Source organism: Lathyrus oleraceus, chromosome 4 (assembly GCF_024323335.1).
Source record: "Lathyrus oleraceus cultivar Zhongwan6 chromosome 4, CAAS_Psat_ZW6_1.0, whole genome shotgun sequence".
NCBI lineage: Eukaryota > Viridiplantae > Streptophyta > Magnoliopsida > Fabales > Fabaceae > Lathyrus > Lathyrus oleraceus.
The window spans coordinates 31199519-31216489 of NC_066582.1; positions in this window are offsets into that span (position 1 = coordinate 31199519).

Below are 16971 nucleotides of genomic sequence, written 5' to 3' on the forward strand. Positions count from 1 at the left end.
GAAGTTGTATGGACCAATGCGCGATATTTTGCCTTTGCACTTGACATGGCCATTAGTGGTTGTTTCTAAGAGCTTCCAAAAACTTAAACAACATCATATGAATAGATTTGATTCTTGGAGAGTGGTGACGATTCATCAATTTATGTCATTGATGAGCTTCAAGATGCATGAATAGAGGAAGGAGAAGAAGTGATTTATATTGTACATCTCATAATTTTCTGAGGCCGAGTTGGTGGGGCAGCTGGGTATGGTGAGGTTAATAGGTCGGGTAACCGTGTTTATACCTACTAATAGGAATTCAGTTAGGGTATAAAAAAAAGAAAGACCGGGTCGACCTCATGTAAGTCAGGAATGATCTCGTTCGTGCAAGTCGGATCCAATGACAAGGCTAAGATTTCATTTGAAGAGTCGTAAGAAACAATTACATAATGATGTATTATGATAGAGGAATTATAATTATTGAAGAGGCGGATATTACATAGCAATTATAGGGACAACGAACATTACCGGCATATGTATTTATGAGAAATATGGAGATTAAAACGAGGGAGAAGAAAATGAGGTTAGGACATATAAATAAGAAAATGTTTGGAGGATAAAGGACAAGCAAACACAAGACACGAACAGACACTACAACCAATTATTTTAGACTCTTCTTGACTGAAAACAAGGAAATCAATATTTTAGTATTTTTTTAGCAAGAACATATACCATGTTAAAAGTGTTTTTTTGATAAGTTGAATCTCTAATTCATTCTCGTTTTTCATTAATTAAAAATTTAACTGGTTATATAATAATGAAATATATATATATATATATATATATATATATATATATATATATATATATATATATATATATATATATATATATATATATATATATATATATATATATATATATATATATATATATATATATATATATATATATATATTATTGTAATAGAGTTTAAGTCTGACACGATTTTAACTTTTAGTTTTGCATTTGCAAAATAACTTAGTTACAATAAATTTCAATTTTTAGTTTTACATTCGTAGTTCAGCTCATTTACTCTAATGATAAAATACAAAAATTATTTTATAATTGATATATAAACTAAATTTGACAAGTTAATAGTTGAATTTCAAAATATGTTTAAGTTGTCTCGGTTGATTTCCAACTCTAACAGCTAATAACAATACAAATATGGTCCAATGGATTCTTACAATTGACTAATTTCAGCTATTTATTTCAAAGAGTTGGTAGCATATGTGAGTATAAATATGGAAAAGTATAAATTGGCTACTTATACATACTTGATGCTACCATGAGAGAACAATATATTTTTCTTGTTATTGAAGTTTATAGTAAGGAAGTGACCATTACGGAAACCCAGATATGCCACACTTTTGTTTAACATTGATTGGAAAAGACAGCTAATAAGATAGGCTTAAATTTGAGCATTACATGATATTCACACAATGGTTGACAAAGAAATTTCTTGGAAATGTAACACCTCTTTAACCCATGTCAACTAACAAATTGATTAAACCATATAGTAATCCCTAGTAGATACTCATGAATTTAAGAGAATAATAATACATTAACCAAACTAATGAGATTAGATCAGAAACATAACATGTGCTTAGGTTCCTTATGATTTGATCAAGATTGATATATTAAGCACCGTATATAGTGTTAGATTAAAAGAATTATGAGATTAATTAACATGTTGGATATGATCACGTGGAAGTCCAAAAGAGTGTCTTGTCTGTTGGGATTGGCAGCATTTGCACATGAATGTTGTTCCAGTTTCTGGTATCTTTCAGACATTTGTTCAATAAATTAAGAGTTTGAAGAGATTATGTAACCACTAGAATGGACAGAATGCATCCACTGACAGCATGAGCTAGCTACCTCTGGCATGCTTGGGAAAAGAATCTCTTATGTGGGAATCAATCTCTTTTTTTTAAATATTTTTTTATGTGATGAATTGTGAATCAGGCTATGGATAAACAGTGACTAAGAAATAAGATATAGTTAATAACTAGTGTGAAGATGGGTATGGACGTGTTCATATGTTGCTTTTGAATGAAGACTTGTGGTTGGTGTGAGAGAACGAACTTATCGGTTTTCAATTCATTTTACAAGTGATACATTTATATAGTAATTGTTACAAAGAATAAAGGCCTAGGACAGGGATCCTTAGGACTAATAATTGGCAAAATAAATTTAAATAGTAACTCAATAAAAATATGAACAACATTCGATCAATGTAAAAGTTTATCGAGAGAGAAACATTTGTTGATTTTGACATTGGGTTTATTGTAGGTTGAATACTTGTATAACACTCCCTAGCAAGATCGAAGTGTCGCTGGTAATTCTGATCTTGTTTAGAAGAAGTTGACGATGGATTTTCGCAGAGATTTTGTGACAAAATCACATAGCTCATCAACTTTGCTAACATGATGATTGTACTCGTAAAAGTACATCAATTATAACAGTGAAGCCAGTAAAGTTGTAGTCGAATTCTTTTGTGAATTATGTATATATCTTCCTCGTGCGCTCTTATCCTTATATAACCGTTACACAAAAATTAATAAGAGAAAATTTAATGTGATTGTTCCAAATTGATATGATCTCTTAATGGTGATTGAAAATAAGACTTGATTGTTCTCAATCTCGAATCATGATATCCCTCATCAGCCATAAATGGGTTTCTAATCACTTCTTAATTAAATATTAATCTACACTAGACTTGGGCCAAAATAACGAACCCCGCCCATTAGCTATTTCAACTCGGTCATGTTCTTTTGAGTGGATCATTAATTGGGGCAGGATCCATTGAATTCAGGTTGACTCCTAGCCGCTTCAGAACCTGTTCCAAGAGGTCGGACATGTACACATCCCCTCAAACATGAGTCGTGTAAGGGCGAAGTTCTTTCCTAAGACATACCAAGAAATTAGACATGAACAAAACCCATCAAGCATGAGTCGTGTAAATGTGAAATGTTTATCTAAAGCATATCAAGAAATCAAACATGTACACAACTCCTCAAGCACGAGCCTTGTAAGGGCGAAGTGTTTATCATGTACTGATCATCCATTATCCAACTTGTCTCAACGAATGCTCCTTTTCAGGAGAGCTTGCTTTATTTTTCAAATTTGGTGGTGATAGGTTGTGGTCGGGCAAGGTTCATTAGTTGCTTGATTGTTTCACTTGTCCTAGTTGTGATGATGGCCAAATGTCTTGGAAATAGGTGTCATTCATGATTTATCCCTACTTCCTAAAACCCTAATAAGTTAGACATAAATCCAACCATCATTTTGTCTACCACTCAAATCCTATAAATAGACCTCACTATTTCCTATTTTTATCATCTCTTCACTTCATCCTATAGATTTTCAACAAGTTCATTAGTCATTCGCTCCCCTTGTCAGGGCCTTTTGAATTCCTTCCTAATAAGAGTTCATCATCATGAAATTTGATTAGTAGTTTCTAGTTTTTTTTAGTAGTATTTAGTGAAGCATTAAATGGTTTAATGTGAATTTTGACAATATTTAAGACAAAGACCAAAGTTGTCAAAAAAAAAAGAGAAAAAGAAGAATTTAGCAAAGTAGAAAAGAGCCAAAGCTAATGAAAAAATCGGTTGGCGATTTTCCTTGATCGATGCGTGATTTGGAAAAACTCGATGTGCGGTGTCTTTGGATCATTGGGTGATTCAGACTTGATTTAGCCCATTATAAAATGAAAATTTGGAGAGAAAAAAATCAAAATGGAGAACTTAATTTGGATTTTGGCTGCCGCAAGGTTTTAGAGAGCAAGAATTGAAGGTTTTACACTATTGAGGATTAGTTTTCATCAATAACCAATATATCTTTCTTTAAACGTTTTGGCTATGTATAATTGTATTATGAGTTGTGTTTTATTCAAAAATCAGAAATGGATAGAGTTGGTGAATTGAATATCTCGAACCGGTGATGCTAATCTTTGAAATAGTGACGCGGGTGGACCGACGAGGTTAGCACTCCAACGTTGACGACACTTTGTCATTACATAATATTGCAAGATTCTCAACATAATCGATGGAATAATGAGTCAAAGCCAAAAAAATATATTGAAGAATTGAACAAAGTTGTAAAAGAGTGAGAAAAGTGGACTTCGAAAAATGTAGAAGGAAAAAAGAAGAAAAATAGCAACAAAAAAAAAGCCATTGTTTTTCTCACGACTACGATGTTTACATCTTGGACGCGATGACGTCACATTGCAGTCGCGATGGATACTAACACGGTCGTGATGATGCAAAAAATCCTAACACGTTTTGCAACTTTAAATAGAAAAACTGGAGATTTTTTCTTGGGTTCTGAATTTCAGAGAAAAAGTGCCAGCGAGAGAGTTTTTTTGAATGATTTTTTAGAGCATTGAAGTCATTAGAGAGCATATTTTATATTGAATTTGATGTATACTTCTTATCAACTCATGGTAGTTGTCAATTTCACTATGAGTAGCTAAGTTATTATAGATTAGGTCTTTTGAGATGAATCTAACTGTATTTTATTAGATCATATGATTGTTTGATATTAATTGAATTCATTCATGTTATAACCATTATTTATTTGTTCTCGTGCTTAATGTTGCTTGTATGTTAACAGTCGCACAAATTGATATTAGATGAGTAGGGATTATTGAATGTAAGTCTACCGATCCCAATTAGGACAATTATTTAACTTAGTAATTAACTAGGAATAGGTAATTATAAGTTGTGGCATTTGAATTAATGAACTTATAAACGTCTGGTTTAACTCTAAATTGGCCTAATGAATTAGGGAATTATTGTGTAAGTTAGTGAGTTGTAAATCAAGAAATTGGGTATAATGATCTTGTTAATTCACCATGAGATTATAGTTTGATTTTAATTCATTTGATACTCAATTCAACAATAGATAAATTAGGGGATTCGTTAAAAAGATCTAATTACCTTTCCACGTCGAATTTTACTCTATTAATTTTCTCATCTTTGTTTTTGTACCAAATCGTAAGTGGAAACCCCCCGTTATTTTATTTCAATCTCATTGTTATTTCCTTGTTTTAATTTGCAATTCTTATGGAGACGACTTATTTTATTACTTCAACAAGACTAGTACACTTGTTAGAATTGTCCATCAATTTTTTGGCACCGTTGTCGGGGATTGTTGACAATTTCAACAAGGAAATATTGTGAGACATTTTGAATTTAATTTTTGTTTTGTTTATTTTGTCATTTTTTTGTTTCAATTTTTGTTTTCTACTCTTATTTTTTTATGTTTGGTGCAGTGATACTAAAGTATTATCTGTTTATTTATGCGAGGTTCAAATTCAACATTGATATCATTGGATTCAGAAATCGAAAGAACACCGCGTGCAATTTAGAAAGCTAAGCGACAAGCATTATTATCCACGGAAGAACTGAAAGAATAAATGGAAGAGATGGCTAGTCTACCACGAAAGACGTTGGGGGCTTATTGTACGAAGATTGATGCTGGGCAAATTTCCTTAGGATTTCAACCGGCTAACCCGGTGACTTTTGTATTAAAATTGATGTGCTTTCAAGTTTGAGAGATATCCCATTTGACAAAAAAGCAATCAGAGATTTTTGGGAGCATCTCTCTAAGTTCTATGAGACATGCTCGATGTGCAAACCAAATTATGTGACCGACTATCAGGTAAAGTTACGTTTGTTTGATTTTTCTTTGATAGCTCGAGTTAAGGATTAGTTGAAGTGTGTCCCAAATGTCACTATTCAGACTTGGAAATAATTATAAGGAAATTTTTTAGAAAGGTATTATTCAAATGCTCAGTTTATGGAGAGAAACCCCATAATTTCCAACTTTGATCAGAAAGACTCTAAGTCTTTATCTGATGCATCGGAAAGGTTCAAGTTGTTAATTCATAAGTGTCTGAATCATAATATGAGTTCTATGAAACATATAATACACTTTACGAACATGCTAAAATTTAGAGCAAAGACATATGATGAGGTTAAGACATTTATTGAAAATATGTGCCAGAACGAGTATCGCTTAATTGATCGATCAGTGAAGCAAAAGGGTATTTTTGCAGTTGATTCGAACACAACATTATTAGCTCATATGAAGGTACTTTATAAACAATAAGATGTGTTCCAATTATCCCAAGCAAATGTGAGTCAAGTTCATACACTCAGGTGTGATTTTTATGGAGGGGAACATGCGAACTAAAATTGTGTGCCAAATGCTAATAGTGCGGAAGTATAAAATGCAAACTATTAGAAGAATAACCTCTTTGAATGTGAATCAAGGAGTTCAATAGGTTCCCTAAGATCCTTAATGAAAACCATCACCTTTAGAGTAAACCTTGGAACACTTATGAAAGCAACTTAGTCAAGTTCTGAACTAGTTTGTAAGACTCAATAAAGACATGTTTAAGACTTTAAGGGAGATGACATAAAATAATATCACCATGAACAAGAACATTTAAGCCTCAATTAATAATTTAGAGATGCAAATCAGTCAATTGTCTCGATAAATGGCATCTCAAGCTAGTTCGAGTGAGGGATTTATTGGTAACACCGTAGATAACCCGAAGAATGAAACTTGCAAAGCCACCAATTTGGGAAATAGAGTGGTGACTTCGAATCCAAAAGTGGATGAGGAGAAGAAATAATCGAGAAAAGTAGAGAAAGAGAGTGGAAAAAAGTGGTAGTTGAAAAGCAGGTTGAGAAAAACTACGAGGGAGAAAAAAGTGAGAATAATAGTGATGATGAAGTTAGAGGATATACATTTGACCAATTCATTGAAAAAAAGTCACCTTTTAAAAGGACTAAGAAACATATTTTGAATGAACTAAATCTTGAGCTACTGGATTACATGAAACCACCTTACACGATTCTTAAAAAGAAATCCAAGAAAGAGAAGGAAGTGAGTAACTTTAAAAAGTTTATGGAGATGTTGAACAAAATAAGGGTTAACATTCTATTTTGTGAAGCTCTCAAACATATGCATGTTTATGCTAAATTCAAGAAAGATGTCTTATAAGGAAAGTGTAAGTTGAAGCATGAAGAAACCATTGTTTTGGCTGAAGAGTGCAACGCTATTATTCACAGGAAACTTCGACCCAAACTCATTGATCCAGGTAGGTTTACTATTCTTTGTTCAACCAGTTCACTAACTATTGGTCGTAATTTAAATGATTTATGAGCTAGCATGAATTTGGTGTCGCTATCTATGATGAGAAAGTTAAATCATGGTGAGCCAAAGCCAACTCAAATAACCTTGACACTAGTTGATCGTTCTATCACTTACCCTTATGGAGTTATAGAATATGTCCTTGTTAGGTTTGATGGATTATTGTTTCCAAATGATTTGTAATTCTTGACATGCCTGACAATTGTGAGACACCATTACTATTGGGAAAACCATTCTAAGTAACAGATAAGGCACTCATTGATGTAGCATTGGGAAGTTGGTATTTAGGTTTAATGATGAAAAATTTATCTTCAATGTGTTTGAAGCGATGAAACATCAAAAAGAAAACCCTTAGTGTTACCAAGTGGACATGATGAAAGAAAAATCTAAAAGGAACCATGGAAAGAAATTGGGGCGAAAATAATTTCAGGTAGGACATAAATTTGTGTTGCATAACTCTCACTTGAAGAGGTTAATGTGTAAGTGGAATTCTAGAGGTTTTGGTCCCTTTATTGTTAACAAAGTGGTTGCAGATGGTTCGGTAGAATTAAAGGATCCAGGAGAAGAAATTATGTTCCTCAGGGGATAAATATCGAACACAGTGTCATTGACAACTGGTTCGAAAAGTTACACCAAAATCACCATAAATAATACAGATTAAGATGTACAAGATGATGGAGCGGAAAATCAATAAAGAACACAATAAGATGTGAATTCTTTCTTTCCAATGTAGGTTTGAGCTCCTTATATAGCATAATAACTATGGGCTTTTCTCCTCAGATATTAGCTTTAATTTTGTCCAGAATTAATGTATAATCTATTGGATATTACCTGTTCCATAAATCTTTCCAACAAGATATGATTTGTTTCAATTTAAATTCAAATTTAAATATTCATATAAATCTAAACCAATCTTCGTGTAGCTGTTAAAAAAATCACTTAATCATATTTCTAAACCAATTAGCAATAAATTTTTATCCAATCTTTGACCATAAAATCTTCCAAAACGCAACAGCAGTAGCCTGTTACGCAAGACCCAGATGTCGTACCAACATGATGTGACATCACGTCTAACATATATCTCTTATGCACCTCCATATAGCTTAAGCAAGCAATATTATTCTTGAACACTTCTCCATGTCGTTGTTTTTCAAAATGCAACTAATCCACAAGGAACAACAATTTCCCCCTTTCAAAAATTATAGCAAAACAACTCTTCAAGATATAACTCTTATTCAGACCAGAACAAGTCACATACTTTAGAGCATACACTCACCAGTAGTCTTCCAAATATCATAGATAAGCTCAACAATGGAAAATCAGTAGCATTCATGGCAAATGCCACATAAAATAATGCTCTAGAATTAATCAGCCAGACATGCAACCATTCACAACTTAGTCATGCATGGCACTCGGTCAGCTCATAATTAATATCATATAATGCTACTAAATAACAATTATCAACATGCAGTCATTCGCATACTTAGTCATGCATAAAACAAACAATTAGTAGCTAATAACAGGATGTGCAAAATTCTACTAACACAAAAGCTCACATAAAAAAGGCCAAATGTCTTGCTCGGTGCTGCAACATATTGAAGGTTCAAGAAATATAAGAAATGGGGGTTTGAATTGAGTTTCTAGATTTAAAACTTTTTGTCACCCAAGAACTCAAATAGCAAAGATGAGACAAAGATGAATAATACAAGTATTTTTATCTTGGTTCGTTGTTAACGAAGTTACTTCCAGTCCACCCGTATGAGTGGTTTTGCCTTCTCAATAAGGACTTAATCCAATAATCAAACGAATTATACAACTCAAAAACCAACTGTCTAATACTTCTTGAGAATTCTGACTATACCCTAGTCTCTCAAGGAAATACAACTCAAAGATTACCGTCAATAATTTCTTGAGAATTCTGACTAAACTTAGTCTCTCAAAGAAATTAACAACTGCCAATCACGTTAATTATGTTTACAAGTATGCTTCTTACTAAGTAGAATACACACAATGCAATTCAGGTTTACACTGGAGAAATTTGAAATGAAGTTCAAGATGTTTCTTTAATATATATACATAATAGTCTTAATGCTTTAATGTTATCCCACTTCACAATAAAGCTCGACTACGAATACTTTAAGAATAGCGTCGTTATGTTTAATGGGGTCTCATGATCAAGTCACACTTGATACATTAAACGGACTAGCTATTCTAGGGACTTTATTAAACAAGCATAATAAAGAAAAAGCCTTTTATTATTAATAAATAATTCGATACAAGTACCAAAAGTATTGGCCTTCAGGGCTTACACCAACAATCTCCCACTAGCACTAGAGCCAATCAGGCATACCCCTAATACCCATAGATCTAGTATGGCCATCATGCTTCTGCTACGCAAGAGGCTTTGTCAGTGGGTCAAAAATATTGTCAAGTGTAGGTACTCTGCATATTTTCATATCTCCTTTATTTATTATCTCTCGAATGAGGTGATAACGCCTAAGTATGTGTTTGGATCGTTGGTGAGGTCTAGGCTCCTTAGCTTGTACGATAACATCATTGTTATCACAATAGAGATCAATGGGATCCACAATGCTAGGAACTATGCCAAGTTCACTAATGAACTTTTTGATCCAAACAACTTCCTTTGTTGCACTTGAGGCAACAATATACTCGGCCTCGGTTGTAGAATCGGTAACTATATCTTGCTTTGAACTTTTCCCGCTCACAGCGCCACTGTTTAAGCATAACACATAACCAAATTGCGATCTAAAGTCATCCTTATATGTATGGAAGCTAGCATCGGTGTATCCAATTATAGCAAGCTCTTCCTGACCTCCATATATCAAGAATGAGTCCTTAGTCCTTCTCAAATACTTAAGGATATTCTTGACAGCTATCCAATGAGCATCACCGGGATCATATTGGTACCTACTCGTTGCACTTAAAGCATACGAGACATCTAGTTGAGTACATAACATGGCATACATGATAGATCCTATTGCAGATGCATATGGAATCTTATTCATGCGATCCCTTTTTTCTGGTATTATATGTGTCATATACATATAATACCAGAAAAACGACCATGCTCCCACTAACCTTCTTGTAGACACAAGGCTCATCTTCATTCTTGATGAATCCATATTGTTTTACTGTTTCATCAAAATGAAGATTCCAATTTCTGGACGCTTGCTTCAATCCATAGAGTGATCTCTGTAACTTGCATATCTTTTGGGCTTCTTCCGGTATGTCGAATCCTTCAGGTTGTGTCATGTATACATCCTCAAGAAGATTCCCATTAAGGAAAGTAGTTTTGACATCCATCTGCCATATTTCATAATCATGATATGCAACGATAACAAGTCAAATTGAAACAGATTTAAGCATTGCAACTGGTGAAAAGGTTTCATCGTAGTCAACCCCATGAATTTGTTTATATCCTTTTGCAACCAGTTTTGCCTTTTAGGTATGTACCTTACCATCCATGTCAGTCTTCTTTTTAAAGACCCACTTGCATCCTATAGGATTAACTCCTACATGAGGCTCTACCAAGGTCCAAACCTGGTTTGTGTACATGGAATCCATTTCAGATTTCATGGCTTCTAGCCACTTCTCAGTCTCATGACCAGTTATGATCTCTTGGTAGGTCACAGACTCATCTTGATCCATGAGCAATACATCACCTTGATCAGTTATGAGATATCCATATCTCTCAGGTAGGTGACGTATCTTGCTTGACCTACGTTGGTCTTGTTCTACTTGAGCAGGTTGCTCTTCCGCAACTACTTGTGTTTCTTTCTCTAATTCCTCCATATGTGTATCAATGCTTTGTAATTCTTGAATTTCTTCAAGCTCTACTTTCCTCCCACTGATTTCTTTGGAAATAAAATATGTTTCTAGGAAGACTCCAGTTCGAGCGACAAACACTTTGTCCTCAGAAGGGTTGTAGAACTAATGCCATTTTATTTCTTTAGGATACCCCACAAATAAGCATTTGTCAAATTTGGGCTCAAGCTTAGTTGAAATTCATCATTTCACATAAACTTCACAACCCCAAATCTTCATGTAAGACATATGTTGTTTCTTACCACTCCATATCTCATATGGTGTCTTCTCAACCTTTTTGGATGGAACACGGTTAAGTGTGTAAGCTGTTGTCAATAGTGCATGTCCCCAAAAGGAGTTTGGAAGATCGGTGTGACTCATCATGGATCGAACCATGTCTAACAAGGTTCGATTTCTTCTCTCAGATACACTGTTCCATTGGGGTGTTCCAGGAGGAGTAAGTTGGGATATAATCCCACACTCTTTCAGATGGTCATCAAACTCTAAGCTTAAATATTCACCACCTCAATGTGATCTAAGAGTTTTAATATTCTTACCTAGTTGGTTTTGTACTTCATTCTTGAATTCCTTGAATTTTTCAAAGGACTCTGATTTGTGTTTCATTAAATACACAAAACCATATCTACTGAAATCATCAGTAAATATGATGAAGTACTAAAAACCTCCTCTAGCTGGTATGTTCAATGGTCCACATACATTAGTATGTATGAGGGCCAAAAGATCATTAGCTCTTTCACCTTTTCCTGTGAATGGAGACTTTGTCATCTTTCCAATTAAACAAGATTTGCATGTCTCATTTGATTCATAATCAAAAGAGTCCAAGAGTCCATCTTTATGGAGTTTGGAAATGTGTTTCTCATTTATGTGGCCTAATCGACAATGCCAACATTAAGATGGATTTAACTCATTAGGTTTCATCGTTTTAGTAGTAATGTTATAAATAGGCATTTCAAGATCAATGAGATATAGTCCATTGTTCATTTGTGTAGTAGCATAGAATATATCATTCAAATAAATGGAGCAACAATTGCTCTTTATTATGAATGAAAAAGCAAACTTGTCGAAACAAGAAACATAAATAATATTCCTGCTAATTGCAGGTACATAATAACAGTTCTCTAACTGAATTATTAAACCACTAGGTAAAGTCAATACATAAGTTCCTACGGCTAAAGCATCAACCTTTCTCCATTGCCAACTCGTAGGTCAACTTCACCTTTTGCTAAATCTCTACTCCTTTTTAGCCCCTGCATATTGGTACAAATGTGAGAATTGCATCCAGTATCTAATACCCATGATGTAGAAGTAGATTACCACCCTGCTTGGTGGGCCTTTTGTTTTGTTTCTTTCCATTTCCGATCATTAGAATGGACTTCCCTTTTGACTTCAGATTTTGCTCAGCAGTTCTTAACATGCCTAGCAGTTCATGAAAAGTTTTGTTCAAATTATTCATGTTGAAATTAAAGACAAATTTACTGAGGCTCTCTGGAAACGATTGCAAGATCAAATCAGTCGCAAGTTCCTTTCTAAGGAGAAAACCCAATCTCTTAAGGTTCTCCACATACCCAATCATCTTGAGTAGATGGGGACCTACAAGGGTTCCCTCATCTAACTTGCCTTGAAAAATGGCTTTTGAAACTTCGAACCTTTCATGCCTTGCCTGCTCTTGATAGAGCATTTTTAGGTGTTCGATCATATCGAACGTTGTCATGTTCTCATCTTACTTTTGAAACTCCGCGTTCATGGTAGCTAGCATGAGGCAAGTGGTTTCATTGGCATCATCGACATGCTTCTTATAAGCATCTCTTTCTGTCTTACGTGCATAACTAGGAGGTTCCTCTTTAGGAACAAGTTCCTCCAAGACATACAACTTTTTATCATGCTTGAGGACAATCCTTAGATTTCGGTGCCAATTCAGAAAATTTATCCCAAACAATTTTTCTTTATCAAGGATTGATCGCAAAATGTTGTTAGAGGTGTTTGTTGTCATGGTAATCTACATGAAAAATATGAAAAATATAAATATCATTAAAATAATATATTTAATTAGGCCTTTAATTAAATATGCTCCCACTATTTTACTCAAAACAAATGACCCTCACCATTTGAATCGGAAAATCCTGCTGGAAGATTTTCTAGTGGGTTGAGATCTACATTTTCACTTTGTTTTAAGTCCGCGTAGCCGAATTACATAAAACTAGGTTATTTAGGTAGGAACTCCTTCCAATTGTATCTAATACAACTCTCGAATATTTTAGTTGGGTGAATAACTCATTATTCCAATCCATCATATGGATCATTTCCAACTCTTGCTTCTAAACGTATATAATCTTATTATAATTTGTTTAGTTAAGTTTGACCCATTGTTTTAGCAATTGGAGATTACAATTATCCCATCGCACCTTACTAATATAGAACATGCACCTCATGTAGACGAAACCTACATTATTCGATACTAATCTTGATGAGTGCTAAAACTTGGAAATCATAAACTTAATATTTAATTTGAGGGAATTTGCAATTATTTTGATCTCACCGGCTTATTTATCATATAAACCGTCTCTCACATGCATCAACATACATTCACATGCATCAACATACATTCAAAATGAAACAGTTATGGCCCTTGGCATAATTGTTCTCCCAAGCCAATAAGAGAATCTAAGCTAACCTAATAACGATCTAAGCTTCTCCAAGCAAGATCTTCAAGGTTGTCCTCCTTTGATATTGTATTCTTCTCTTTCTTCATTACATTACATAAATGAAACTTGTTTTACATACGAGGGAGTGGGATGAGAAAAGAAGTTACATTAAAAGGTTAAAAGAGAGGCACGACAAGCAAACCGTATTTTAAAATCCCAAAAACAAAATAAAGGAAAACTAAGGCCATAATTGATCACCACAAGACAATAATAATAAACACATTATTATTATTAATTTAAATTCTGTTAATTAAATAAACCAAATTAAATTTCGGCGATTGATCACACTACGTAGAGGCAGCGCCCCCCTGCGAGGTTGTAGAGGCAGCGCCCCGACACAAAATTTTAATGAACAATTTATTTGAAATCGACGTTGTTTTTCGCATCAACACTTGATACTTTAAAGCACGACTCTTGTGCAGTCACAATCCTAATCGCATAACTCTTTGACAGCATAACCCTTGTACCGTCATGAACCATAATGCATCAATTTCATACCGTCAAACACACCTCGATTGATAATTCAGTATGATCGATCAATATGTCATTACTTCACCATACTAATGTCGAATTCCAAAGCAAATGACCATCGATCGCTTATAGGAATGACAATCATTAAGTGTTTGAATGAATGAAATAGAAACAGTATATCATATATACCATATATTGCATCCGAATTACTTATATCATATATATAAATTGATCAATCTTATTTGTGTAACCTATGGACGATCGATGTATCGCTGCTTCACCATACTAACGTCAGATTCCGAAGCATAGTCAACATCAATCATCTAAATCATACACACATGATGCCAAACTTAATTACTCGTTTATTATTTAATTCATTCTGTCTTTTAATCGTATCAATATAGAAAATAACCAACTATCATATGCATGATTTCGTAAGTGGCTCTGATACCACTAAAGGAAAATTGCGATCCAAAATGCAAATTTTAATGAACAATTCATTTGAAATCGACGTCGTTTTTCACATCAACACTTGATACTTTAAAGCACAACTCTTGTGCAGTCACAACCCTAATCGCATAACTCTTTGACAACACAACCCTTGTACCGTCATGAACTCTAATTCATCAATTTCATACCGTCAAGCACACCTCGATTGATAATTCAGTATGATTGATCAACATGTCATTGCTTCACCATACTAATGTCAGATTCCGAAGCAAATGGCCATTGACCGCTCAAAGGAATGACAATCATTAAGCGTTTGAATGAATGAAATAGAAAAAGTATATCATATATACTATATTTTACATCAGAATTACTTATATCATATATATAAATTGATTGATCTCATTTGTGTAACCCATGGACGATCGATGTGTCGTTGTTTCACCATACTAACATCGGATTCTGAAGCATAGTCAACGTCAATCATCCAAATCATACACACATGATGCCAAATTTAGTTACTCATTTATTATTTAATTCATTTTATCTTTTAATCGTATTAATACAGAAAATACAGAAAATCACCAGCTATCAAATGCATGGTTTCGTAAGTGACTCTAATACCACTGAAGGAAAACTGCGATCCAAAATGCAGCGGAAATTATTTTTTTTTCCTTTAGTGATCCTTACGAATGAGCATGATCAGTGATAGAAACGGTTACCTCTTGTGGCGATTAAAACCTTTGACGTAGATCTAAGGAATGGTCATGAGAGTTGAATGGTGACAATGTCTCTACTCAGTCGATACAAACGAATTCCTTTAGCCTCAGTGCTAGTTGTTACAAATGAAGGCTTTGAGTGAGAGAGAGAAACAAAATTTCATCAAGTGAAATGTTTTTTCACAAGGGTTCTATTTATAGAACCACTTTTGTGGGCTGCAAGCTAAAAAGCCCACTTAAGTGTATATAACCCATATCTTATGGTATACCAAAAACCACTTAAGCGCGTGGTACCTTACCACATTTTGTATTCTACTTAAGTGCACCGTACCTTACGATGTTCTATAATTCACTTAATTCTACTTAAGTGCACCGTACCTTACGATGTTCCTTATTTACTCTGTCTCTCATCAATCCGTCCTTTTGTGTGTGAGTCTGTAGGTTTTCGCAATATTGACAATTATATTAAATCACATATTTAACATAATAAATAGTGAGGAGTATCTAGCAACACATCACTGCTACCCAAGACACGAAAATATTATGTGATCTGACAAATCCCTTTTTGTGATAATACTTGTGTGTACAATTACCCTTTTGCCCTTATGTCTATATTGAACACAAGACATAAACCATATCATCCTTGTCCAATTCAATATTGGGCCCTTAGACATTTATCCTGTTATGCAGGATAGGAAAATTCCATCTAGGTCACTCATGTCCCTCAGTATGCTTCGGGGAGTACCCATCAATTGTCTTTATGGTCATCCAGTTACGGACAATGTTTGATCAACAATAAAGCACCCGACTCTACATCTAAGGTCCATAGTGGTTTTAAGTCGAAGGGTGATATACACCACTATCACCATGAGAATAACTTATGACACTTTGCATAACATTCTATGTAGTATTCTCATAGTGGATCAATCCAATATAAATACTACTCATAATGTTCATACCTATGTTTAAGACTTGATAACTCCTTATCCATGATCCATGAGATGTGATCATCAGTCTATATACATAATAGTCTTAATACTTTAAAGTTATCCCACTTTACCATAAAGCTAGACTACGGATACTTTAAGAATAATATCCTTATGTTTAATGGGATCTCATAATCAAGTCACACTTGATACATTCAACGGACTAGCTATTCTAGGGGCTTTATTAAACAAACATAATAAAGAAAAAGCCTTTTATTATTAATAAATAATCCAATACAAGTACCAAAAGTATTGACCTCTAGGGCTTACACCAACAAATCATACATAGAAATCACGCTTAAGAGGTGTCGCCGAAGTGTGGCATAAGAGACTTAGTTAAAGTCCGATCTAACAACTTGATAGAAGTCCCGTCCTAAAGGTTCAACGCCTCGCCTAAAGGACTTGCATTCTCATCAGCCAGACTACATATAACTTCTTCTGAGGGACTTAGATTTCCTTGGCTAATTAAACTCTCGACCAAGAGACTTAATGCAGGATTAAGCATAAAAATGGCCAAGAGGTGCGACCGGAGTATGGCCTAAGAGACTTAATCATAAGTTTTGTCCGATGGTTTAACACCTTGCTTGAGGGACTTATAATCTCATCAGTTGAGCT